Source organism: Colossoma macropomum, unplaced genomic scaffold (genome assembly GCF_904425465.1).
Source record: "Colossoma macropomum unplaced genomic scaffold, Colossoma_macropomum, whole genome shotgun sequence".
Taxonomy (NCBI): domain Eukaryota; kingdom Metazoa; phylum Chordata; class Actinopteri; order Characiformes; family Serrasalmidae; genus Colossoma; species Colossoma macropomum.
In genome coordinates, this window is record NW_023494795.1 from 3,813,552 (window position 1) to 3,840,769 (window position 27,218).

A 27,218-nucleotide genomic window follows, 5' to 3' on the forward strand; every position below is an offset into this window, starting at 1 on the left:
AGATTTGACCATTGCCATCAAGTAGGGAGGGGCTGGTCCATTTTTGGCTTTGTAGGCAAGCATAAGGGTTTTAAATCTGATACGTGCAGCTACAGGAAGCCAGTGAAGGGAGCGCAGCAGTGGGGTGACGTGGCTGAACTTTGGGAGATTGAAGATGAGTCTTGCTGCTGCACCTTGCAACTTTACTCAGCTAAAGCCTGGGCTTATATACTAAACTAACTGTGTCGTATGACAACTAACACAGGTGATTCACATCAATACTCCGGAGATCTAGAGCGCTGATAGGAGCGTGGAGTCACGTGAGAAGTCATGTGATTCCTCAGAGGTTCTTGGGAAATTGAGTCCGTCTCAGTGTTATTGCCTACGGGAAGCTCGGAAGTCATGTGATCTCCCAGAGGATTCTGGGAGATTGAGTCCAAATCCACAAGGGAGTTTGGTGGATGCGTGACAGACCTCTTATTTATGATGGTGCTTTTCGACTGAGCCCAAAAGAATTATGCATCTCCACCAAAGACTGAATACAATCAGCCTGTTGAAGAAGGAAAGCAATCTGATGTCTCCGTCAAACTTTTCCCTCTCAGAAATAAAGGTTGTTGAGTGATTCTTGGTTTGGACGTATGGCTCTTTAAAAAAATCAGCATAATTGTGAAATGTCAACAAGTGTTTGTTGTTCAATGATACACTCTCAGGAAAAAAGGTACTAAACGGTCACTGGGTCAGTTCCCCTCTTGTCACTAGGCTGGTTCCCTCAAGGGTCCATCTCAGCGCCTTTAGTCAGGGAACATAAATGAACCATAATCCACTGAAATGATATGTTCTAAGCTGTACTGACTCCACACACCCCGTCTCGTCTCCAGGCTTTTATTTTACTGTTCTGTTTAAAACATTCGGTTATGAAAAGGTACAAATACGAACTTTTCACCTGGAAAAACTTATTTAAGATTCACAATCAGACCTTAAAACCACTGTTGGAGCTTTGAGGAACATTTACACTGTTTGTACCTTGATGAATGAAAAATGTACCTGCACAGAACCTTTATTTCTAACAGTGTACATACCAACTGTATACAGTGATGGTGATGGGTACCATGGGTTGCAATTAGGCCTGGGCGATAGGGCATTATAAACGGATATCGTCAATGATGGACAAGTAAGCTGGTGTGTAAAAGGCAGTAATCTGTCTTGTTAAAAGAACTGAGAGAATTAGAGAGCACTAATTTATCATTAAACAGCTGGATTCACTGAGAAACTGGGATTCAAGTTTAAGCAGTGTGCAGGCTCACGCATCAGTAGCCAGTTTCTGAGAGAGGGAGAGAGAGAGAGAGAGAGAGAGAGAGAGAGATAGAGAGAGGGAGAGAGAGAGAGAGCGAGAGAGAGAGAGATTTCTTAAGGAACTGCCTGTTATTTCTCTCTGCTACACACTGTAATGCCAGCTTTACCACAAGGATTCCCCTTAATTTACTTCACGTGACTGGAATTGAAAATGAATGCTGATGTGCTTTGGAACTTCAGCTTGTCTCAAAGTGTCTTGTTGCCGTAAAAATGAGCTAAAATGACTGGATGTTAGCATAGAGCAGCTAATTTAACTCTAACCAGGAGAGAAAGTTCTTCTGATCCTTGTCTATGGCCGGTGTTCTCAGAAAAAGGTGATAAATGGTATTAAATAAAATGTAATATTTTATTAACCTTTACTAAAACATTGAGTAATAATGGGGCCTTTAAAAGCTCCAGTAGAGAAAACTTCTAAAATCGCAGTGTCCTGGTAGGAAAACGCCACAGATCTTAATTAAATTCTGTAGAACGTCTGAAAAATCTATGGAGTTTCTCTTTAACGGATGTAAACTTCTACATTCTGGAGGTAATTGGAGGTTCTTGAAACAGCAAAAAGGTTCTTCACACTGACATCTCATTGAAACGCGTTCTTTAACGAACAATCCATTGACAATGCCTTCAGGAAAGGTGGCTTTTCTGTGGCATTTCTTCTAAGAGCCCTTTTTGCCTCTTACAATCTTTGTTTGTAAGATTGTTCTAAAGGCAAACCGACTGTCGTACCTTGTCAAGGTCAAATTTCGAGTGAATGGAGAAATTAAAGGAAAGAAACAGTGAATATTGAAGTTAATTGGAGCATGGTTTGTGAAGGGGCTCGGGGAAAGTGGGCTGTCGAGTAAACACGCGGAGGCTTAGACAGTCAATTTGAAAGGAAATTCAAATGTGGAATCTGACAGGAAATGAACTTCACAGCGGATCATGGCGTAAAGTGATTGCACTTCATGGCTTGTTGAGAGTGGAGCATTTTTCACCTTGTCAGAGTGCTTATGGAAACACACACACACACACACACACACGCACACACACACACACACACACACACACACACACGCACACACACACACACACACACACACACACACACACACACACCTCCTGGGGAGTTTTCTCAGACTACTTCGACAGGTGGTGAGTGGGAGGTGTGTGTGTGTGTGTGTGTGTGTGTGTGTGTGTGTGAGACGACTGCTGATGGAACAGTTAGAATCGTGTTTATGGTTCGGTTCGTTAAATGTTATGTAGGTCACATAATGCTGAACCCTTGCTTGACCTAAACGTATGTTGGTTGTCAATGAACTCCAGCTCTGATTTGTTAGATTTGTTAGGTGACAAAAATCCACCTGCGCAACATCCTCAATCAAACCTCCATGATTAGACCCACAGTTTAACTCACAACTCAATCAATCACATATTGAATGACATATTTAATATCCCGTCAAAACCACCAGTGAGTAATAGTTATTAAATTTCGTGTCTAGAAAATGTATTACAGTTAACAGAAAATTATGCAGAACAAAGTGTAAAACAAAATATAATATCTTTCTTTTCAGTATTTAGTGTCCACTCTTTACCTTCAGTACAGCCTCCATTCTTTTCGGGAGGCTTGCTTTCAGTTTTTCAGTTCTTCATAGAAATCTGCAGGGATATTTTTCCACACCTCCAAAGTTCAGTCTTAGAGTTTGGTATCATTTTCTCGAGTAATCCAAATAATCCCAAGCACATTTGGTGATGTTGAGATCTGGACTCCACCAACAGCTTCTTTGATTAAACAAGAGCTACTTGACAGCTACGCATCCTTTCAGACCCACAGCGCTGAGTCGTCTTCTCACAGTGGAAGGATGGACAGAAACACCTGTGGATGTTTTCAGATCTGAAACGAGAGCAGGGACAAAAATATAAAGATAAAAGCTTTAAATGCTGCTTATTGGTGACAGTTCTCCTCCCTTCCTTATGTAGGTGGACTTTTTTTTATCTAATCTCCTCAGAAATATCTGCTAAAAATGAACAGCTTGAATTTTAATGGCTGTTTTGATTCTAAATTAAATAATTGAAATGTGGCCTCTGACTTTTGCACTGTACTATATGATATATACGCTGCTGTCAGATCAAAAACATTTTTCTAATTATTGACATACAAGGTTTTGATCTGAAAACAGCATATAGTTTATTTACATAAACATCATCTAAGTATTACAAAGTAACACTGCTGTCCTCCATACTGCAGACTGGCGTGACTGGTCAAAGGTACAATGCTACACCAGTAAGCGTCCTTGGCGAGATGCCCATCGTCATATTTATCTACTTCTATGATATGAGTGAACTGTAAGTCAGTCTGGATGATGGTGTCCATTGAATGCATACATGTAAAAGTGACAGCTTTACTTTACATAACAACTCAATTACCTGGCAATAAAATAGCTGAGCCCTACTGAGTTTCAGTACTGTTCATTACCTGCTCTTGCCAACTTTGTGTGGAATTGTACAGCACCTAAAGTCGGGGTTACACTACACAACTTTTACCCCGATTTTAGCCCCGATTCTCAGTCAGTCTGAGTCTGAGCTGGTCGGCTCTAGTCTGCAGTTTTCTGAGTCAGTCAGAGTCGACAGTTGGGGAGAGAGAGTCGAGTCGTGTCATGTCTGAGGGGCGCAGACTCAGATTTACTGCCTCCCGGTCGTGTTTCAGACCAGAGTTATCAAACATGTTTGGTTTTTTTCGACCCGACTCTGAGTGTACGCTAGTGTAAACTGATCAACGACTCAGATTCCTACAACAACCATTGAAAACTGAGAGCACGAAAGAAGAAAATACAGCAAGTAAACAAAGAAAAATGGTGAAACATCTCTCACGTGTGGAGCGAAGCTTTAAATGAACTGAGATTAAGGCATAATCACACAATCGAGTTTATGTACATTTTAAAACAAAAAAAACCCCAAACTGATCATTTTTTTTTTAATTCATGATTCTCAAACATGTTACACATGTTCACCTGCTGCTTCAGCGCAAACGGCAGAGAAAAAAGCAGCAGCTGCTCCACGTTTGTTTATTTGCGTCTCCTAGTAATGGGAGAACGCGAGACTTAGCGTGAGTTTGCGAGAGTTCAGAGAGCTCCGTTCAGTTCAGCAGCAGCTGTAAAGTTGAGTAATCCCTAATCGTTTAGTGTGGATGCCCAATATTTCAGTTGCCTAAAAAAATTTGCAAAAACCAGTCAGACAGTGTGACACGCCCAGTCTTCTATAATCTGTTCAGACTTTAAAAGTCATGCAGTGTATCCAAGGCTTACATTGCCAATTGCTGGACAATAAAAAGATTGGACATTGAGAAGGGAATTTCCCAACAGGAACGCTCTAACTATTGCTTCCTAATCATAATCTAGCCACAGTGAGATCCACAGCTACTGGAAATGCAGTCAAGTCTGAATGTGACATACATAAAATGTGAATAATTGCTTTGTCTGGTTTAAGCTTTAGGTTTAGAGTGAAAGTGGTTGTGCATTGACTTTGTTTGTTGTTACTAGCTGTGTTGCCCTTTTCTAACCAGCAAGCAGTAAATTAAGAGAATTAATCATGTATAACACATGGAGCGGTCCACTAAATAAAGCCTGGTTTAGACGAAGCACAGCACCTCTGTTAAATAGCTATTAATTCAGGGTAGGTTTTGCTCCTGGAGTCTACATTTACTTTGGATTGATTCCTCATTCCTTCCCTGGGATTTCACCAAGAGAAAACAGCACACGCGAGGCAACAGGGGCATGTTAATGTTTACTGAAAAGTAGAGCCTGTTAAAAAAGTAAGACTTGATAAAAATGTAAGGCTATTATGAATAGAAGTTAATTGGCCAGCAATTACCAATTAACCCACTTGTCTAGTGCAGGCAGGGGTTTGTTCTACAGCACTATTACATAGCTGCAGGTGACGCACAGGGGCGCAGCATTTGGGTTGGGGGGGGTGGTTTATAATGGTTCTACAAGCATGTTATTGGTAGGAACCCTGAAAATTATGAGAACATTATCATCATTGAATTATTAACCTATCATCATAAATAAATTATTTTATTTACAATGTGCTTATAAAACTGTTTCTTTTACGTTTCTTGTTTTTGGCAAAAACTTCAAGAGAGCCTCTTCACTGCCCACCCCACACCTCAAATTTACATGAAATGGTTAGGTTCTGCCCCCAAACCAGGTGCAAACGGTACCTGGTAGCAGTGATTTGCGAGGGAGGAGTGCAGGAGAAGCATCTCAGATTCCTAAAGAAAAATCTGGCTTCTGAAAATGAAGAAAGAAAGAAAAAACAGGATTTATTTATTTTTCCACAATTCTTTTTTGAGTATAGATTAGATATAGGTACTCTTGTGTTTTGTTGTTTTTTCATTTATTTATTTTTTTGTAATAAAGATACACACATGGCTTCATTTTTACAATTTTAGGTCAGCGCGTGTCCATTTTACAGTTTTTGGAGGGATTAACATGCTAACATTAGCTAATTTTGAAGCCTCAGGCTATTGTTTAACATAGGCAGCTGGCTATCATTTAAGTAGTAAAGCAAGGGTTAAATTCCATTTAAACTGTAAAAGATGGCCTTTACCACATTTCTTATAGAGGGTATCACTGACACTGCATTGGACAGTTTTCATAAGTCCTAAAATCCCTGGCGGTGTCCCTGATGATGCTTCTGCCTTCATTACAGTGTTTATTTTACTTAAATAATAAAGCTAACATTTCATAAAAACTAGAGGCCTGATGGAGGCCTGGTGGAGGCCTGATGGAGGCCTGATGGAGGATTCACAATTAACAGCCATTTTATTTTTTTTTCAGTGCCTATGACGCCATTTTTAATTTACCAAAAGTATTTTAAAGATCCAACGTTTGTCCAGACTAACCCCATGGAAATTAAACTGAAATTCATATGCATACATTTATACAAACCATTTCATATGACTGTACAGATTAGCTTTTTGTTAAAATTCTTATTTTCTGCCTTTTTCTTAATTTAGTTATAGACATTTGCCCAAAGTAGCAATTCTCTGCCCTGTCACATGACAATACTGTCAGTATAAGCAAAGTCCTACACAAGCTTACTGGTATTTATGAAGCCAGCCACCAGATTGTTTGGAACACGGGTTGCATGCCATTATTAAAGGAACAGTTCGGGCTAACGTTTTGCAGTGGATTCAAGCTAGAAGGCTAATGTAGCTAATAAGTAATATGAGCTTATCACCCACTAGTTATTTGTGTTTACATACCCTCAATAATCTGATCATAATCAGATTTCCGCAGGTATCCGAATATTCAAATGGTCATGTAAACACTATACTCTTACTCTGATTCCTTTCGGATTTCTCAGTCTGAGCTTGTGCGAAAACAGATGGCGGTACCGGAGATAAGCAGCAATGTTGCTGTAACTTGGCAGCAAAACACTTTTGGAGCAACGCTGAAACCAACTATGCTTGATGAAATGAAGGATTTAAATATTCTTCATCTTCTAGATGATGTATGTTCATATTTTCAGGTAAAGTGGCGCGGTATTTAAAAAAAAATGAAGTTTGAGTTTTACGTTACGTTTACGTGACGTCTTCTTCTGTGAGTTTATTGGTTGGTTGCTCAGCAGAAATCCGATTACTACCTGACTCATGTAGACCTGGAGGTTCCCCATTATCTGAATCCCCAGGTGCATGTAAACACATTGATTGGATTACTGACAAAATCTGATTTTCTGCAGTAATCGGATTATTAAGTGCATGTAAACGCACTAATTGTGTTAAGTGGTAAAATCAAGACACACTTGTCACATACTGGGTTGAGTTGTTCAGTAATCTCATATAAACTAGCTGTGGTTTCTGATGCTGTATAATACACTGCTATCTATAACAATGGACAAACTTAGACAAAACTCAGACTACAGGATGGCTCCTACTAGTGGTACCATTGCCGCTAAATTAGACTCATAGCTCCACTAAAGAAGCAAATTTCAGACACCAAAAATGTCGGCTTGATTGACTACATTTTGTGGTCCCGACAAAAATGTGTAAAATTGTTTTTCCCTCCTTTTAGCATGCCAGCTCACCCAGCTGGAGTCTCCTCTCTGCCATGCTGAGCACTATGAGGGGCATTTTGCTTCAGTATTTGCAAAAGCGTATGATAAAACCTATTTTCAGTGTGTCTGCATACTTAAATATTCCAGAGCTACAGATGCTTCCTGTGTAGTGTGGGACCAATACACCTGAGCAGTTTAGTGTGTGGGACACAGAGCAACAGATTTCCCCAACATAGTTACCATGACCTTCACTATCATCAGTGGTTCCAATCAAGTTCCAGAGCTTGGTACAAGATTTCTACAGCTCGGAGCATCGACTGAGTCCTTCTACATGGTTGACATCAACGTTGTGACATACCCCAACCCCATACCCTAACCCCAAAGAACGACCTTTTGACTTTTGTTGTTGGGACAGCATGTTAGGAACTAAACTCTGCAGGGAAGTAGATCTCCAGGAGGAGGGCTGGTGACAGCTGGCCTACACTGTGTGTTTTCCTCTCATACGGCAGCTGCACTCATTTCTCTTCAGTCACGTCTGTCATGAGCTTCTGTTAAAATTATATGGTTTATTGTTTCTTCAGAATCAACTTTTTTAAAAACATATGCTCTGCTTCATCCACTACTGTGTCTAGCTCTGTAAGACTGCCTTTTCTGTTGTGATGCACTAGCGCAGAGGTCGGCAACTCAAATGTTAAGAAAAAACATTTTGTCTTTTCAACAAAAATCAAAGCACTTTGGGAGCCACAACATTTATGTCCATTTTACCATTTTGGCTGTAATTATGTCTCAGTATGTGCTGATGTTCTGGTATAGGCTAAAAATTTAATATCAATGAAAACTCAGACTTACTTTGCTCTGCTTTAAGCTTTAGCTCGGCTATAGCCGCTTTTCTCGCATCTCCAGCAGGAAACTCTCCGCAAAAGTAGAACAGTTTCGTGTAAAATGTCTCTCAGCGTTTGACTTTTTTAGGCTGAAGTCGCTTCTCATTCGCCAGCTTCTTGTTTGAATTGTACCGTTCCACCTTAAATGGCACCAGAATGTAACTGCTTTACCATTTAAGATGAAACAGGGAAATTTGAACAAGAAGCTGGCGACTTTTTAGTGTTTGACAGTTTCTCATTGCAGATTAAACGTATCAGGAAACCAGCTGGAGTGGACAAATAAGTCCATTCGGCTCCATATTAGCGATGTTCATCTTAAATCTTTCTCTTTGCCTTTTTGTTAGCTACTAGCTAGGCGAGATCTTGTCTGCGCACCAGCCTTCAGGGTGAATTAGCAGTTATATGCTGCATTAATTCCAGCATTTATGACCATTTATTATTAAAACTGTGTTGAACGATCAGCAGAGCTTTATTTTACTGTAAAGGAGGATTATTTTATTTTTACCTACAAATCTAATTCTGCTGTGGAGCCACAACAGGGCAGTAAAAGAGCTGCATGTTGCCGACCCCTGCACTAGTGGATGGTTGTGAACATACTGTTTCTGTTGTATGTGTATGTGAGTGGGTGGGTGGGAGACTGTGGCTATTGTCAAGTCCGTTTCTAGGGTTGGGGTGGTGTAGCAATGGAAAGTGAAAATGAAATGGGGATGACTCTAAAATAACTGGAGGTTGATCATTTAATCCCCCAGTGCTCTACTCCTCTGTCACAGCACAGTAAACTCAGATGAACTAGTCTAAATATCAAGCAGCTTCATAAAAACTCAACTAAATGTACTAAATTTGTGGCATTACTCAATGCAGGAGTGTTAATATTCCACTTGATTTATGTATCAGTGCTTTTTCCATTTGGGCAAATCTGCCCAATAGGACCATGACTGCATTTTGATATTTTGGCAAGAACACTTGTTTCCAGCTATGCAAATTTGATGTCTGAAATGTGTGTGTGTGTGTGTGTGTGTGTGCGTGTGTGTGTGTGTGTGTGTGTGTGTGTGTATCTAACAGTACCTGGTTTTGTCATTGTTTTTCTGCTGTACAGTTGGAAAATAATTTTTCAGTTTCAGCATCCCGCTGTAATTTGTCCATATTTCCATGCATGGGTAGTTTAACCGTCTGGATAATTTAATAGTCACCTCTCATCTTGCAGCTGCAGCAGAGGAAACACCAATACAGTGAGATTAGAAGAGAATGCTGCCCCGCCACTGTGAGAGAGGGTACCTAGCTAGTTTTTCGCAACAGTTCACAACTATATGATCAAACACATCATTTAGACACACAGCTACAGTATTGACGAACCTTAAAGATTAGGTAATGTTAGAATAATTAAAGTGGCTAATTACTGAACAAGCGGTAGTTTTTTTCTGTGTATTTTTGTAGACATTTTGCATTTTAATACGAAAAGCTGTATGTGCTACAGTTTCTCAGAAATACAAGTGTTTTTCTGATAAACCTGACATGAATGGCACAATGAACAGTGGCTAGTTGGTCATGATGAGAAATACTGAATATGTCTTGTTAAAGGAGTAGAATACATATCAAACATGACTGTTTATGCAGGAAAATACACTGAAATGAGAAAATAAAGAAAGTCGCATTTAATGTGTGAAGGCCTAATGGATCCTCTAACTCTGCACCAGATTTATCTCACACACACACACACACACACACACTCACAGGCACACACCGTCTAAGCTGCGGTCATTGGGTAGAAGGCATGAAAACACCCTGGACAGGTCACCAGTGTTACGTGTAAGCACATATTTTGTTTTTTATGTGTGTCTCTCTCACTGTCACTCCCCTTCACAGGGGTACCTGCTCTAGTCAATCATGTGAGCGGGACCTCTAACCAGTCAGAGGCCTGGCTGGAGTGGTTGGGGGAGGAGCCTCCATTTTAAAAAGAGGCCTTCAAGATGGCTGAAGAGGACTGAACACATGCGTGCTGTGTTTTAGTTTGTGTTTTTAATGTCTTGTGTTGGGAGTGTGGTTTGTTTTAGGTATTTTACTGGTGCTTCTTTTAACTTAGTTTGCAAGACTTTGTCTTTTGTTTTGGGGAAGTACTTCAGTTGTTGATATTTTACTTGCAGACTTTTAACTTTGTTTTACAAGAGATTTTGTACCACCTGGGGTTCCAAACAGGTAAGAGGGGCACACCTTCACATTCGCACCACACAGATATCTACTCTATCTAGCTCCCTCGGTCAGAGGGTACCGCCATATGTACTTTTGATTAATGGCCAGGGAAGTTTAGAGTTGTTAGCTTTTGTTTCCTTATTTAGATTTGCTAAATACTTTTGTTTCGGAGTAGATAAGCGTGGTTAGGTTTTGTTTTGTTCTTTACTTTTGTGCCGTCCACAGTTTGACTTTTCCAGTGTGGTACTAGGTATCATAGCACACCAAGTTTATTGTGGTTGGTTTTAATAAAACAGCTTCAGAAGCTCTACTGGCCTGTTCCTCAAGCTTTTAATCATCACCACCAGTTCAGTAATTTAATGCCACATGTTACTGATCCCTGCAGTGCCCTAGACAAAATGTGGGGTCATAACACCAGTCAATCGCAGGGCAGACACACAAATATACACATCCACACAATTTAGTGTGTCAGGTCAGCCTGACTGCATGTCTTTGGACTGTGGGAGGAAACCCACACAGACACGGGGAGGACAAGAGAACACGGAAAGGACCCTGGTCGCCTGGCTGGGAATCGAACCCAGGGCCTTCTTGCTGCGAGTGCTACCTACTTGTGATTGTAATTTTCTAGAACACCAATAGCCAGTTGATATTAGCCAATGTCCTTCAGAGTGAGGGTTGATTCCACAGTGAATTTCAAGCTAAAGCAACAAGAACAGTGCAGGAACTTTCATTAAACTAATACATTCTTTATGTGACAGCATTAGAAACGCTCTGTAGCTGTCCAGCTGAAAGAATCACAAAAACTGTCATATGAGGACCAGTAGTAGTAGCCACAGGCTAGATTGTACAGAAGATTCAGGTCATGTTGAGGCATCTTAAGAGGACAAAATAAGCAACCTTTTCCACACAGTATTTGGTTTGAGCTTAAATACACATTGAAAAAGCAAGATTACTGTAAACGAGTACAAGCAGGAGCAGCATCATCACAGCCTTTCCACCATTACTCTATGCAAATGAATAGTCCAGTATTAGTAGTTTGTTTAAAATAAATATGCTGCCAGAATTTGATATGTAAAATGGGCATTTTTGATAAAAATATATATTAAAAGTTTGAAAATTTCTTCAAAAATCGAGGATGTCAATAAGGATTTTGTTGCAGTAACAGTCTCTAAGTGGTTACACTAGATGGTGGTACATTTTTTTGTGAAGGTTTGATTGCATTTAGCCACACGAGCATTACTGAGGTCTGGTACTGAGGTTGGATGATCAGGTTTGGGATCACAAATTATACTCAAACTCATCACAAAGTTATTCAGCGGAGCTCCATCACTTAAGGAAATGCAGGTCCACTGCTCCATAGTCCAGTGTGGGTGAGTTTTGTACCCCTCTAGCCAACACTTGCCATTGACCATGGTGAATCTGGACTCAAATAAGCATTATGTTACTGAGGAGTTTCTGTAGTACGGCAAAGGAGGTTTGTTGGTTCCAGCTTGAGTTTAAAGTGTGAGCTGTCCACTGTGGTTAATAAGTGTTACAGCTCTGGGGTAAAAGTTGGCATGTCTGGCTTTGATGGCCCTGAATCTTCTACCAGGAAGAAGGGGTTGGAAGAGGTAACGTACAGCTTGAGAGGGGTCAGCGAGCTTCATCACCCTGCTGTTCAATGTCCTGAAGCATCGACAGGCTACAATTAATGATCCTGTCCACTGTACTGATTATGCACTGGAATTTGGCTCATTCTTGTAAGATGGAGGAACGAAACCAGATGGTAGTGCATGAGGTAAGGATGGAGGCAATCAATGCTGAGTAGAACTGGATCATCTGGCTCTGCAGCAGGTTGAATTTCTTCAGCTGTCTCAGGAAGAACATTCTCTGCTGTGCTGTCTTGTCGATGGAGACCATGTTCCTCTCCCACTTCAGCTCCCTGGATATGGTGGTGCCCAGAAACCTGAGTGACTCCACAGTGGAAACCACAGAGCTGTTGGTGTTGGGTCGCTAGGGGGGGTTTGCAACTGAAGTCCATTACTATCTCTACAGTGTTTTGTGTGTTCAGCAGCGGTTGATTTCGGCTGCATCAGGACACCTGCTGCTCAACTGCTTTTCTGTAGGCAGGCTCATCACCTTTGGCTATGAGGCTCACGACAATATCGCCCACTGGCCTGAGTCCTATTTGGCCTATGAAATTATTTTAATTCTCTATTATTATTATTATTATTATTATTATTATTATTATTATTATTATTATTATTAGCCTGTTTCACCCTGAAATGCACTAATCTAATTAACCATTGCTCCACCCTTTTCCCTGTTTTGTATTCAAATATTTTAAACCAACACTGTTGGCTATCCGGTGTGGTCCAGAGGAGGATGGGTTCCCCTTTTGAGTCTTGGTTCCTCTCAGTGTTCCTTCCTCTTGCTCTTAGGGAGCTCTTCCTTGCCACTGTCACCATTGGCGACGCTCATGGGGGCTTGGACCCGGATTTTTCTGTAAAGCTGCTTTGTGACAACACCTGTTGTAAAAAGCGCTATATAGATAAACTTTGACTTGACTTGACTTGACTTGACTACAGTCCTCAGCATGCACTGCAACATAGTGTGAGTTCTGACCCGCAACAACAATCTCGAGGTCAGTGGTTACACAAAAAGAATAGATGCCTGGTGTCTAGGTCAAGCAAATAGGTGATTAAAAAAAAAAATTACCAAAAACAAGTTCATTTTATTTAGTATTATTTTTGAATAAGTATTTAGTGCCTATTTTGTTGTTGCAGTTTTTGCATATTTCGAATAAACGTTGGCCCATTCGGGTCAAGGCTAAATGATAAGTACAAATAAAATAAAAACACAGCTGACCCACAGATTTGCTGAGATTTTTTTAATAAGGCCCTTTTAGTGGTTGAGTTTAACACCCCTGTGGAACTCCAATACTGAGGCTCTGGGGGTCTAAAGTGCTTTCCAAGCCACACCTGCTGTTTCCTATTTGTCAGGAATTCCACAATTCTGGAATGGACAGCAACGATATGTTAAGAGAGAGAGTGGGACCCATCTTGAATCAGTGGCATCAACTGCTTTTCTGATTAGTGACAATCCATGTATCCAATAAGAAAATTAATTTTTAGTTACTAATTAATGCAGAGCCATGATGTTGAGGCTCCAGCAATGCAGAGGCGCCAGGCGAATGCCTGTTCCAGATATAGCTGGCACCGGCCCTGATCTCCACCAGCACAGTGTCCTCCCACCACCTAATAAGGTGGACAATAAGGGCAGTGGCCATAAGCATACAAAATCATCAGCCAGAGAATGGCCAGAGGAGAAAATGTAGTAATAAACACGGGAAATATATTCCTACCTTAAAACTAAATGCTGCCTTGTATGTAAAATGTGATGTGGACATTGTTAGTAGGTTCATTTGTTATAACTGGTTTTACTCACCTTTTAGAAATGAATGGAGCCAAGCCAGTGGAGTCAAAACAGCCAAATTCTGCTGATCTCTCCAATCCACAGCTACGGTTAATATACCACATTGAAGGTGTGCCAGAAATCTGTAATGTATTATGACGCAAATGCAAATGTGATGCAAATATGTATGCACAGTCCGATATCATTTTAACTTGGAGTACGTCATACACAGATTAGTCAGCCCATTAGAAGAGAATCCAGAGAGTATTAAATTCCAAACATACGGCAGTGAGTCACCAGAATCTTGAGGGTGAGGTGGTGATAAATAATGACCAAGCTTCCTCACTAATGACCACAGCATGTGTAATGGTGCTTGCCACCTAGTGCCATTCACATATTTTAGGCTTGCTCACCATTTTTATATCGCTTAGTCACAAATGTTTGCTTTGATCTTCCATGCTGTTATGAATAAAGGTTCTGTGCAGGTACATTTTTCATTCATCAAGGTACAAACAGTGTAAATGTTCCCTCAAAGGTACAACAGTGGTTTTAAGGTCTGATTGTGAACCGTAAATAAGTTTTTCCAGGTGAAAAGTTCGTATTTGTACCTTTTCATAACTGAATGTTTTAAAACAGAACAGTAAAATAAAAGCCTGGAGACGAGACAGGGTGTGTGGAGTCAGTACAGCTTAGAACCTTGAGGGTTCCACCCCAGTTTTAGACAGTTTAGAACCTATTTCTGAGAGTACAGAGAACTTATAAACCTAAGGAAGCTAAATTTAGTATTGTTAATACTAGAAAAACACATGCAAATTAGTTTGTTCTTAAGGTGTCTGTATTTTGTTGATTTGTCATTTATACGTTGTACTTTATAGAATTTTCAAAATTTCTGCATAATTCAGTCGATAAGGCTACGTTCACATTACCAGGCTGAAGTGGCACAAATTTTTTTGCCTAATGTAACTCAGATCTGATATTTTCAGTGCTGCGTGGACACAAATCTGATCTTTTCAAATCCGACCTGAGCCGCTTTCATATGTGGTCCTAGATCAGATACGTATCTGATTCGTGGCCATGCGAGCTTAATGTGACACTCAGACCGGAATTCATGAGCTTTTTTCCACTGCGCTGCGCCATCATTCAGCGTTACCATGGCAGCAGCGCCGAACAGAAGTTAAAGCCTGTAAACGATGGAAAAGCAGCTCATCTCACCTTTTTCTCCTTCGTCTCGCTCTAATAATGAAGCTGAGAGCTGATCAGAGTTAATTATCTTCTCAGCGAAGCTCGTTCTGCTCGTTAGTTTGTGCTGATGATGAACGTGATTCATTCACGTGACGTTACTGAATAGGATGAGCTCATGAGGGTCATTTCAGGACGCCGGTTCATCACATTAATGACAGATTAGAGTCACTTACCTAAACGAGTGTCAACCATGGTGTCAGAGAGATCGGATTTGAGCAACGAGGCTTGTAATGTGAACGTAGCCCAAGATGTAAACAGTCATTCAGAGTGGTTTAATGTAAAATGTGTTGTTCTACAGAAACAGTGTTAATAGTACTAATGTTAAGAACTAGACTTCCAAAATCATTTAATGCATTTGAAAGCTATTACAGGAAATGCTTACAAAAACACTGTCTGATGGTTGAGACATTGTTTTATGATAGTTTAGAAGCTTTTGGCCTAAAATGTATTTTTAAAACACATACAGTATGGGGAGGTACATGTAGGGTGTTGTAAGGCAAAATAGTACAAATACACGTTTTTAACATTTCAAAACCAAAACCGTGCTGAGTAACCTACTTAGAATAAAGCAGTTGTTGTGTAAATGAGTGCAGTGTACCTAAACAGTTAAATCACTGAAATCTAGCTGATTTAAAATGACATGCATTATCTAGCTATGCTACATTATTACCTTGAATTGAGTAGCGTTGCGGTGGAGATGGGTGGATTTTGTTCCAAGCGCTTCAGTACAGCTGTAGGTAAAGTATGTTTCATAGTTTTGATCCCTGTCTCTTTCAACATCAGTGTCTGTAGCACAGTGACAGCAGGAATCACTTCCAAGGCTAATGGAGTCTTTTTTGCTGGTTGAGCTGTAGTTAAATGTCCTCGAAAGCCAGACATACACTGCGCAATTTTAGGAATCTTGTTCTTTAGTGACTCTCACTGTACATTTGAATAGACCATCACATTCGGAAAAAAACCTATGATTTATATGCTCACGCTGTACGAAAATGTTCAGTCCGATTGACCTGCCATGTGAAACGCAGCCATCAGACAGCTCTGTCTAATGTCCATTATTAATAAAGCAGTTTAATTCAAAACACACTACAAACCCAAGTACCGAACAAACATGCTGAGAAACTGAGCTACAGCAGCTTTGCTAACTTGCGTCACACTGTGCACTGAAACTAAAACCAGGAGGTGGTATATATACATATGGTTATACATACTGATATACATACGGACAATACTGTTTCCCTACAACCAATTTTACAAAGACAATTTTAAAAATCACTTTCTTAAAGTTTATACTTCCCAATTCTGTTCAGTCAAACAGATTAAATTAGGCATTTACAGGTTTTGGTAGCAAATACATCTGTTTTGCTTGCGTACGTGTCTCCACCTGAATGGAGAAGTGGTTTTGATTGTGTTTAAAATGGGCTAAAATCACACAGTGCATGCCTGGAGGAAATATGCTAAGGCAGAATGTTTAGAGTGCCAAATGACTTTGGATGCAACAGCAACACTTCTGTGTGTGAATATACCCTCCTTCACTGCCAGCCTGAGCCCCTGGTTCATTAGTGGCGCGGTCTACACTCAGCTTACGTCACATGGTAACTGCTGGTATGGATGGTACCATTATCGTAATAATGCATCCCTAATTATAAATATTGCACAGAAATACTTTTACACAAGTAGCTTGTCTGATTATTCTGGATGGTAAATAAAATGTTATATTTGACTGCTGGTTCCCATCACCAGCAATGTAAAGACATGTTTCTCTACAGTCAAACCACTCTGACTTCTAAATTTTAATGATTGAATTATGCAGAAGTTTTGAAAAATCAGACAAATATGTGAAGCAGCCTTTAGCTGCAGCAACAACTTTGTCTCCATAGAATTCCCACGGATCAGACAAATAAATACTTTAATGGTTATATCTGCTGCACCCCCTGTTGCCCTATAGCTTTGCCCCTGGCTGTGTCTGTCCAATACCAGTCTAGGACTAGACTGTCAAAAATGCTGCTGAATCTACCCAGTTTGGGTTGTGTATATATAAAGGGAGCTTCACTCGAAAGAGGCCCTGAATATTCTGCTGTAACCCCCGTTAGGATGAAGGAACCTGAACCAAACAAATATGCTACATACCTTCACGCACTGCTCAATACTATACGCCACCATCCTGATGAGAAGTCGGGTGACTTAGTGAAGGGGTACGGGGGTATGCACCCTGAGATTGCAAACGGCATCCCAGCTTCCTCCTTGTTTCTACGCTCCTTGTCCACTTTATCAGCTCCACTTACTATATAGGTGCACTTTGTAGTTCTACAGTTACAGACTGTAGTCCATCTGTTTCTCTGATACTTTGTTAGCCCCCTTTTACCCTGTTCTTCAGTGGTCAGGACCCCAGTGGACCCTCACAGAGCAGGTACTATTTGGGTGGTGGATCATTCTCAGCACTGCAGTAACACTGACGTGGTGGTGGTGGTGTGTTAGTGTGTGTTGTGCTGGTCTGAGTGGATCAGACACAGAAGTGCTGCATTCTCTATGCTGAAGAGGAGAGGGACCACCTGGCTTGTTATCATTGCACAGTTCAAAAGCCAGCATCCATGATGGCATGGGGGTGCATTAGTGCACATGGCTTGGGCTACTTGAACATCTGTGAAGGCAGCATAGATGCTGAAAGAACACTTTCAAAACTACAGCAGTTAGTCTTCTCGGTTCCCAAATGCTTACAGAGTGTTGTCTCAATTTTTTTTTAATGTGTTGCTGGCATTAGAGTCAAAATGGGCATATATTTTTGTATTTCTCAAAGGAAAATAAAATTTCTCCGTTTCCAAACTTGATATGTTGTCTTTCTACTATTTTCAATTACATATAGGGTTTAAATGGTTTGCATATAATTCCATTCTGTTTTTATTTAAATTTAGCATTGCTTTCTATACATATGCATGTGTATATATGTATATATGTATATATGTATATATGTGTATGTGTATACTTTTATTGTAAGGCAATGGAACCAGACGTTTTTCCAAGTCATTTTGGGCCTTTTGTCATGAAATGTACACACAGTTTAAAGGGCAAAAGGCATTTTTCCAATTATATCAAAAACTGAAACAACAAAAAAGGAGATACTGGAGATATAATGGACGTTTTCTTCCAACAGCAACTGATATATATATATATATATATATATATATATATAGATGAGAGAGAGAGAGATATATATATATATATATATATATATATATATATATATATATATATATATATATATATATATATATATATATAGTGTGTGTTTTCAAGCACCCTGAGGATTACAAAGTGCAATTACTCATTTTAACACTTAAATCCACTCATTCAATATCACTCAGTCTACGTTTTTAAGACAACTCAGACGGTTGTTTTGTCTGCCAGGAGCAATCCATATTTCTTGTTTTGGGTTAATGACCCAACTTAATATCCATGCACTGTTTGTCAGCGACGTCTTCAGACCTTCTGGCATCATTTGAAGCTGAAATACCTAAGTGATTAATCCAGGCAAGCTAGCTGCCTGTTAGCCTGATGAGCCTGCTACTGTGATTGTTCTGGAAATCAGAGAAGTGGCGGATTGACGTGCCGAGACTGCAAGAGGAACCAGGATGTCATTAGCCTCGTGCAGCAGGAAAGGTCACCACTCCAGCACTGGCAAATGCAATCCTCATTTGAAGCGAAACAACTTCAGATTAAAGGCTTTGGATTTCTATTGAACCAAGACTTGCATTTGTGTGGCAGTTCTTTCTGCTCTCTAAAAAGTACAGTGGTTACACACACACACACACACACAGGGAACTGCAGGGAATAGCATGTTGCATTGATCATACTGCATACATTTCCCTTGGAGACCTATAGAATTATTTAACTAGGTCCTGATCCACCATGTACGTACTCTTATGTTACTACAACCCCATTTCCAAATAAGTTGGGATGCTATGCAAAATGTAAATAAAAACATAATGCAATGATATGCAAATCATGTAAACCATATTATTCAATTAAAAAATAATTTAAAAACTACAAATGTTGAAACTGAGAAATTTTGTTTTTTGAAAAATATTTGCCCATTTTCAATTTGATACCAACAGCAAGTTCCAAAAAAGTTGGGACGGGGGCTGTTTACCACTGTGTTTCATCACCTCTTCTTTTAACAAAACTCTGTAAGCGTTTGGGAACTGAGGAGACACTGCTGTAGTTTTAGAAAGTGAAATGTTTTCCTGTTCTTGTTTGATACAGGATTTCAGCTGCTCATCAGTTCAGGGGTCTCATTTGTTGTATTTTTCAATTCATAATCCTCCCAATGTTTTCAGTGGTGACAGGTCTGGACTGCAGACAGGTCAGTTTAGTGCCTAGACCCTTTTAATATGGAGCAATGCTGCTGTAATACATGCAGAACGTGGTTTTACATTGTCTTGCTGAAATAATCAAGGCCTTCCCTGTAAAAGACGTCGTCTGGATGGTAGAAAATATTGCCAAAACATGTATATATCATTCACCATTAATGGTGCCTTCACAGATGTGCACATCACCCATGCCATGTGCACTAATGCCCCCTACACCATCATGAATACTGGCTTTTGAACTGTGCACTGATAACGAGCTGAGTGGTCTTTAGCCCGGAGGTGTCCATGATTTCCAAAAAGAATTTCAAATGTTGAATCGTCGGACCACAGGACACTTTTCCACTTCACCTCAGTCCATTTTAAATGAGCTTGGGCCCAGAGAGGGTGGTAGCATTTCCATCCATCCATCATCTAAACCGCTTATCCTTCTGGGTTGCGGTGGGGTGCTGGAGCCTATCCCAGCTGTCATTGGGCAGAAGGCAGGATACACCCTGGACAGGTTGCCAGTCCATCGCAGGACAGACATACACAGTCACACACACTCACACCTAGGGGCAGTTCAGCATGTCCAATCAGCCTGACTGCATGTTTTTGGACTGTGGGAGGAAACCGGAGTACCCGGAGGAAACCCACGCAGACACGGGGAGAACAGGCAAACTCCACACAGAAAGGACCCTGGTCACTCGGCCGGGAATTGACCCCAGGCCATTCTTGCTGTGAGGCGACAGTGCTACCCACTGCGCCACCGTGCCGCCCCGGCAGCATTTCCAGATCCTTTTTATGTATGATTTCTTCTTTGCGTTTTAGAGTTTTAACTTACATTTGTGGATGCAGTGACCACAGACAGTGTTTTTTCTGTAGTGTTTCTGAGCCCATGCAGTGATTTACACTACAGAATCATGTCTGTTTTTAATGCAGTGCTGCCTGAGGGCCCAAAGATCACAGCCAGCAAATATTCATTTTTAGCCTTGTCCCTTACATACAGAGATACAGAGTCTTTTAATGTGATTATGTACCGTAGATGATGAAAAGCAAAAGTTCTTTGCTATTTTATGTTGAGAAACGTTATTCTTGAATTGTTGCACTATTTGATGGTGCAGTCTTTCACAGAGTGGTGAACCCCTCCTCCTCTTTACTTCTGAAAGACTCCGCCTCTCTGAGGTGCTCTTTTATACCCAATCATGTTACTGACCTTTTGCCAATTAACCACCATGTGTTTTTTTTTTAGCATTACACAACTTTACCAACTTTTTTGACGTTTTTGGAACGTGTTGTTGGCATCAAATTCAAAATAAGCACATATATTAAAAAAAACAAAAAAAAACAATAAAATTTCTCAGTTTCAACATTTGATATGTTGTCTTTGTACTATTTTCAATGAAATATAGGGTTTTAATGATTTGCACATCACTGCATTTTGTTTTTATTTATATTTTGCACAGCATCCCAACTTTTTTGGAGATGGGTTTTTTTAGTTGTCAAAAACATCTTCATTAGTGTTGCAGCCTGCAGAACAAGGCACCCTCATACAAATGGCCCTCAAGCCAAGGGATAAGCTCCACCTGAATTATTCTCCTCTCCATTAACGCGACACTGACAAAGATGAAATCTCCCTCACAACTGATTCACTAAGGATTAATAGAGCTTATGAGGATTTTGAAACAGAAAACTCAAGAGCACTTCATAGATTTCTCAAAGCCAAAGGAACTAGTGGCTTCATCCTTGCGTGCCTTTGAACATAGTGAATGAAACCTCGCCTTTTGAGACGTGTAACAAAAGCAGCTTCAAACATTTTTTTTTTTGCTGTAGTGAAAATCTTGGGTTACTCTGTGTTTGGAGGAAAATGCTCAGGTCTTATTAACGTCACAGATGTACTGGAACATCACTCATTCATCGACCATGTCTGTACATCATAGTCTGGCAATTAGAAGGCCATATCTGTGTAGACTGAAACATACAAAGGTCAGTTTGTAACAAGACTGATGCTGCCAGTAACAGAGAAAGATGAAAATGTTAAAGGTTCCATATCATGGAGAGCCACATATTCACTCCCCAGTCCAGCAGCCCCTGAATGGAAACTAAGCTGCACATTAGCCTGTTTTGAATTCATGTGATCAACAGAACCAATTCATTTACATACGTCCATGTATTCAGGCTCCAGTTGTTTAGCCCTGCCCGTTCACGCTGAAGTTATGTGGGATGTTTCAGCCTGAACTGCTTGAAATGAGCACAGCCAGTCAGAACAGTGGTCATTTACATACATCAGTCACAAAGAAAAACACTTAAAAAAACAGACTGTTTCATTTTAAGGATAAAGAAAGGTTGACATATTGTCATGTAGAATGAATTCTGACCATTTTTGTTATATAATAACACAGATACGTTCATAAGGGAACCTCAGGGGGAAAATAAACTGCATGAACATTGAAGAAAATGAACGTTTTAGGGCGACATGAAGCATTTTTCTTTTTAAATGAATTCTCAACACTAAATATTTACAGTGCAGTCAGGTGAGTAGTAAATAATTGCATTAATTCAAGCAAAGTTTTAATGGATTTGTACTTTTCTGAGTAGACTATATGGACAAAAGTATATGGACACCCCTCCCATGTGTATGGAATCAATCACACAGCCAGGCTATCCCCATAATCAATGGTATCAAAAAGCTCAGTGACTTTAAATGTGCCACTTTCCATTGGATGCCACCTTTGCCACAAATCAGTTGATGAGATTTCTGCCCTGCTCGATCGGCCCCTGTCAAATGTAAACACTCCTATTGTAAAATGGAAGCATCTGAGTGTCTTTGGAAGGAACGTCACAAGAAAAGCATGTCAGGTGCTTCATGAAGTAGGTTATCAATGGTCGAGCAGCTGCACACAGGCCAATCACTGTACAATCAATCAATCAATCAATCAATAAACATTTATTTGTACACCAATCAGGCATAACATTATGACCACCTCCTTATTTCTATGCTCATTGTCCATTTTATCAGCTCCACTTACTATATAGGTGCACTTTGTAGTTCTACAGTTACAGACTGTAGTCCATCTGTTTCTCTGCATACTTTGTTAGCCCCCTTTTACCCTGTTCTTCAAGTGCTGTGTCTGATCTACTCGTACCAGCACAACACACACGAACATAGCACCACCACATCAGTGTTACTGCAGTGCTGAGAATGATCCACCACCCAAATAATACCTGCTCTGTGAGGGTCCATGCTGGTCCTGACCACTGAAGAACAGGGTAAAAGGGTTTTGGTGGAGGAGGCATAATTGGTCTGGGGCTGTTTGTCAGGGTTTGGGCCTCTTAGTTCCAGTGAACCACATTTATGTGGACCATAAGTAGATGGACAAACGGACAAAATCTAATATAACATTGTTATTTATAGTGTTTGGTTACAAATCTTTTGCAGTTGATAACTGACAACTTTTTCAGTTTTTGACATAGTTTGAAAATGCCTGTTGCTCTTTACATTGTGTGTAAATTTCATGATAAATGGAGCAACTAAAATTGTCTAAAAAAGTCTGGTTCCATTGACTTACATTAAAAGTAAAGTATGTTTTTTCCTTCTCCTGTAAAGTTACCATTTTGGAGATAAGTCTTCTGACAGCAGCGATATGTTCTCTGATAAAGCTCTGCCAGCCCTGTAATGCAGCTGTTTCACCTCCTGCTTGTTTAAAAGTCTTCAGTTTTGTCTAAAGCAAATGAAATGTCTTCTCAAAGGGGTTCAAATCACGTGACTTAGTCAGAAATATTCCACTTTATGGCCCCGAGCTTCTCCCTAGCTACATATGTAACATACCACCTACTGAGTTTTAAGATATTTTGATGGATCTAAGCAGTTAAGATGCTTCTGTATGCTGCAGAATTCACCCTGCAGCTCAAGAGCTGTTCCTTTACTCTCCATGCTTTACTCTGCAGTTATTCTCAGGCAGGTTGTGAAAGAATGTTTTATTCTTGGTTTATTTATTCATTCGCTCATTTTATTTAGTTTTTTTTTTTGTACCTAAGACTATGCTTCCATTATGCCTAGACACTAATGTATGTTAAAAGTAGCTCTTGTGAGATGGCCCTTCATGGATGTTCAGGTATTTTCTTCCTTACTAGCTGGAACTGTTACATAACACCTGCCTTCTGTTTTCCTTTCATTCTTTCTCATATCATTCTATTCTGTTTCTCTGTGGTGTATATGTTATCTGTGCTATATGAAATTCAATTGTCATTCTGCTCCCAAACTAAGAGTTGTTTTAGAGAGAAGAGTTTCTTCCATGCTTTATTATTGTCTAAACTGTCCATAAGGCTGTACTTGGTATGCTATTCTATCACATTAACCACTGTTAAATCATTAAGGGCTATTCAGTGGCTATATATTGGAACAACTTCCTATTTCCTGCAGTATATAACTTTTGAGGATTTGGAGACCTCTCTGGTGGAAATGTGTAATTGCATGCAACATGAAGAAGAACATTTTGTCATGTCAGTTATTCTTCAGACCCCAACGAGCAAATGATAATTGCGAGTGCATTGAAACAGTATCCAAAGAGAACTCAATCAAAACTTGGTGAACAGTAAAGGCCTCAGTGTACTTCGCCGATGCTCCACGTGACGCTATGACTTTTTATGATAAGTTTCATGATGGCTGGAAAACTATTCTTTCACAGTTCTAACTATGGCGATGTTTGAGTTCAGAATGCTGCCACCATTTAAGGTGGAGTGGGAAAATTTGAACAAGAAGCTGGTGAATAGAAAGCCAACTTCAGCCTCGTCCTCATCCTTCCAGCCTTGTTTACTGAATAGTAGACTTAATATCTTACATTTAGGAGATATTCATTGTTTATTTAATAAATGCGTGTTTCACAGAGCTCCTCAAAGTCGTTCACCTTTTTGTTAATGCTACGCCTGTTTTTTACCGACCAATCAGAGGCTTTGTCATGCAGCGTCTTCATCCATGGAGTTCGTCCAGCTGCCATGTGCGCGACACGGCGAAAGAAGCCTCCGCACAACGTCTACAGTTGTTCGTTTTCTCCGCAATTACGTCAGATAGTTTGCTGAAGCCAGGGCGAACTCCGTCTCCGCAAGAAGTATTCTGAAGCCTTAAGTCTTCCGATAATGTGAATAATGTACTATTGTCACCATATCTTCATCAGTATAATGTTCATTTTAAATTTGAGACCTAAACATTGAGCTACACCCTCTTTTTGAGACTATGCGTGTGACGTTTATACGTAAACACACACAATGTGGTCCAAAAATCTGAACCTGACACCACTGACTTTTATTATTTCAGGCTTTATGGGGTGACTAATGGCTGTGTAAGGCCACTAAATTTTAGCATGTGGTGTTTTTTTTAACTGAAAAAAATCAGACGTGCAGCTTTAAACAAACAGTAATGTCCATACAGCCACTACAAACGCAACTGCTGGGTCTAATAGCTTTCTGAATCTACTATTTAATTATATTAGGCCCATATTTCAACATATCACTGTTGTCGAGACAAAACCTTGTATCTCCAAAATGGTAACTTTATAGGCGAAGGAGAAAAACCTACTTTACTTTTAATGTAAGTCATGGAACCAGACTTTTTTCAAGTCATTTTGGGTCGTTTCTTTTAGTCCATTCATCATGAAATTTACACACAATGTAAAGGGCAACAGGTATTTTCAAATTATGTCAAAAACTGAAAAACGACAAAAATGGAGATACAGGATTTTGTTATAACAGCAGTGATATGCAAAAGAAACTTAAAGCGCTTTGTAATGTTATTCTAACTGGTTTGGAAGCAATGTTTGGGTTGGAAAACGGGTTTCGGTTCTGCTGGTTTCATTTAGTTTGGTTCTAACACAGGCCTTATGGTCAAGTGTAAAGCCACAGACGGTGTAGGCGTTTTGATTGTTGATGTCGATTAGCTAAAGACAAGGAGCTGTGATGTGTCTTTTTGTGCCAAAACGTGGGCGAGCTGATCAATAGTTGGAATCAGTTGAACTCCATTAGCTCAAACTATTGAATCAAACTGACATACAAAACTGAAAGCTTGATAAAAGAACCTGCTGCACAAATGTGAAGATCCACAAGCGTAAATGTTTCCAAACGTCTAAATGGCTTTTGCAAATTTCTTGTTTCTATAAAACTTTTCCTCCATCAAAGACACTTGCATGCTTGACTGGACCTGAAATTGATGGTAGGTCCATTAGCAATGCGCTGACAAATCCAGAGGGTCCATTAGGTCTTAACAGCAATGGCAGTGACAGTAATTCATCTTTTTTTTCTCCTTGCAGCATTCCTTTCCAACTCGAAGGACGGTGAGATCAGACAGTCTTTTGCTTTTAAAAGTGGAAATACCGCTGTGATCTGCCCTGACGTTGCCCTGTGTGGACGCAATATTACCAAACCTCTTGTTATCCATCCCATCCCCTGAGGTCATGAATGTGCCACAGCATCAGCAGGGACACTATCCGTCTCCGCGGTGGTATGAAGACTCGGGCTCCACCCTTGACAAATGTGACATTCAGAAACACACATGTTCCAGATGAGGAGGTTCAAGTGCCAAGTAGCATTTGGAGAAATGTGAAAAAGGCTGAGAGCGAAAGTGAAAATACCAGCTCGCTTTTCCAGTCCAGTCATCAGACTGAGACTCACCTAAAAAAGAGCAGGACATTGCTTGAACACTGACATCTGTGCTTTCCTTCCCTCTTAACACCACGGCTCCGGAATGAGGCCAAACCCTGTTCACTGTTAGAAATAAAGGTGCATGTGACCTCAAAGGTACAACAGTGGTTTTAAGGTCTGATTGTGAACCTTAAATAAGTTTTTCCTGGTGAAAAGTTCGTATTTGTACCTTTTCATAACCGAATGTTTTAAACAGAACAGTAAAATAAAAGCCTGGAGGCGAGACGGGGTGTGTGGAGTCAGTACAGCTTAGAACATATCATTTCAGTGGATTACGGTTCAGTTATGTTCCCTGACTAAAGGTACTGAGATGGACCCTTGAGGGTCCCACCCCACTGACTAGAGGGGCACTGACCCAGTCACAGTTTAGTGCCTTTATTTCTCAGATAGTTTGGGGAAAAATTATGGGCATATCATCATAGTTGTGAATATACTGTAGAACACACACACACACATTATCTACGCCGCTTATCCTCCTGAGTCATGAGTGGTGCTGGTGCCTATCCCAGTGCTCACTGGGTGGAAGGCAGGAAACACCCTGGACAGGTCGCCAGTCCATCACAGCTGGCCAAAATCTCCAAAATAGTAACTTTAAAGGAGAGGGACAAAAACACTCTTACCTTTCAATGTAAGTTAATGCAAACAGGTTTTACTCCAAGTGATTTTAGAGCGTTTCTATTGGTCCATTCATCATGACATTTTCACACAAGGTAAAGGACAGCTGGTGTGTTGAAATATTGCAGAAAAATAAATATTGACAAAAATGGAGATACGTGGTTTTTGTTGGACAGCGACAATGTACAGTCACACCTAATATACAGTGTTATGAAATGGGGATAAGAAAAAGGTCATCTACATTGGACAGAAATGGTTTCCAGTGGGAGTAAAACTTATCATTTGACCTCTGCATCATGTACTTGATTTTCCCTAGAGTGAGAAATTGCATCACGTCTCTTATCCTGTGTTCAAAGAGAGGAGAAAGCCAGCTTAGTAAAATGAGACGCTTTGCTACAAGAGAAGCATATGGTATTGTGTTGAACTGGCCACTGGACAAAGATGGGGACTCTGTAGTGATGTCAAACAAACCAATAAGTGGAGTGGGGACCATTTGAAAGTAAAATCA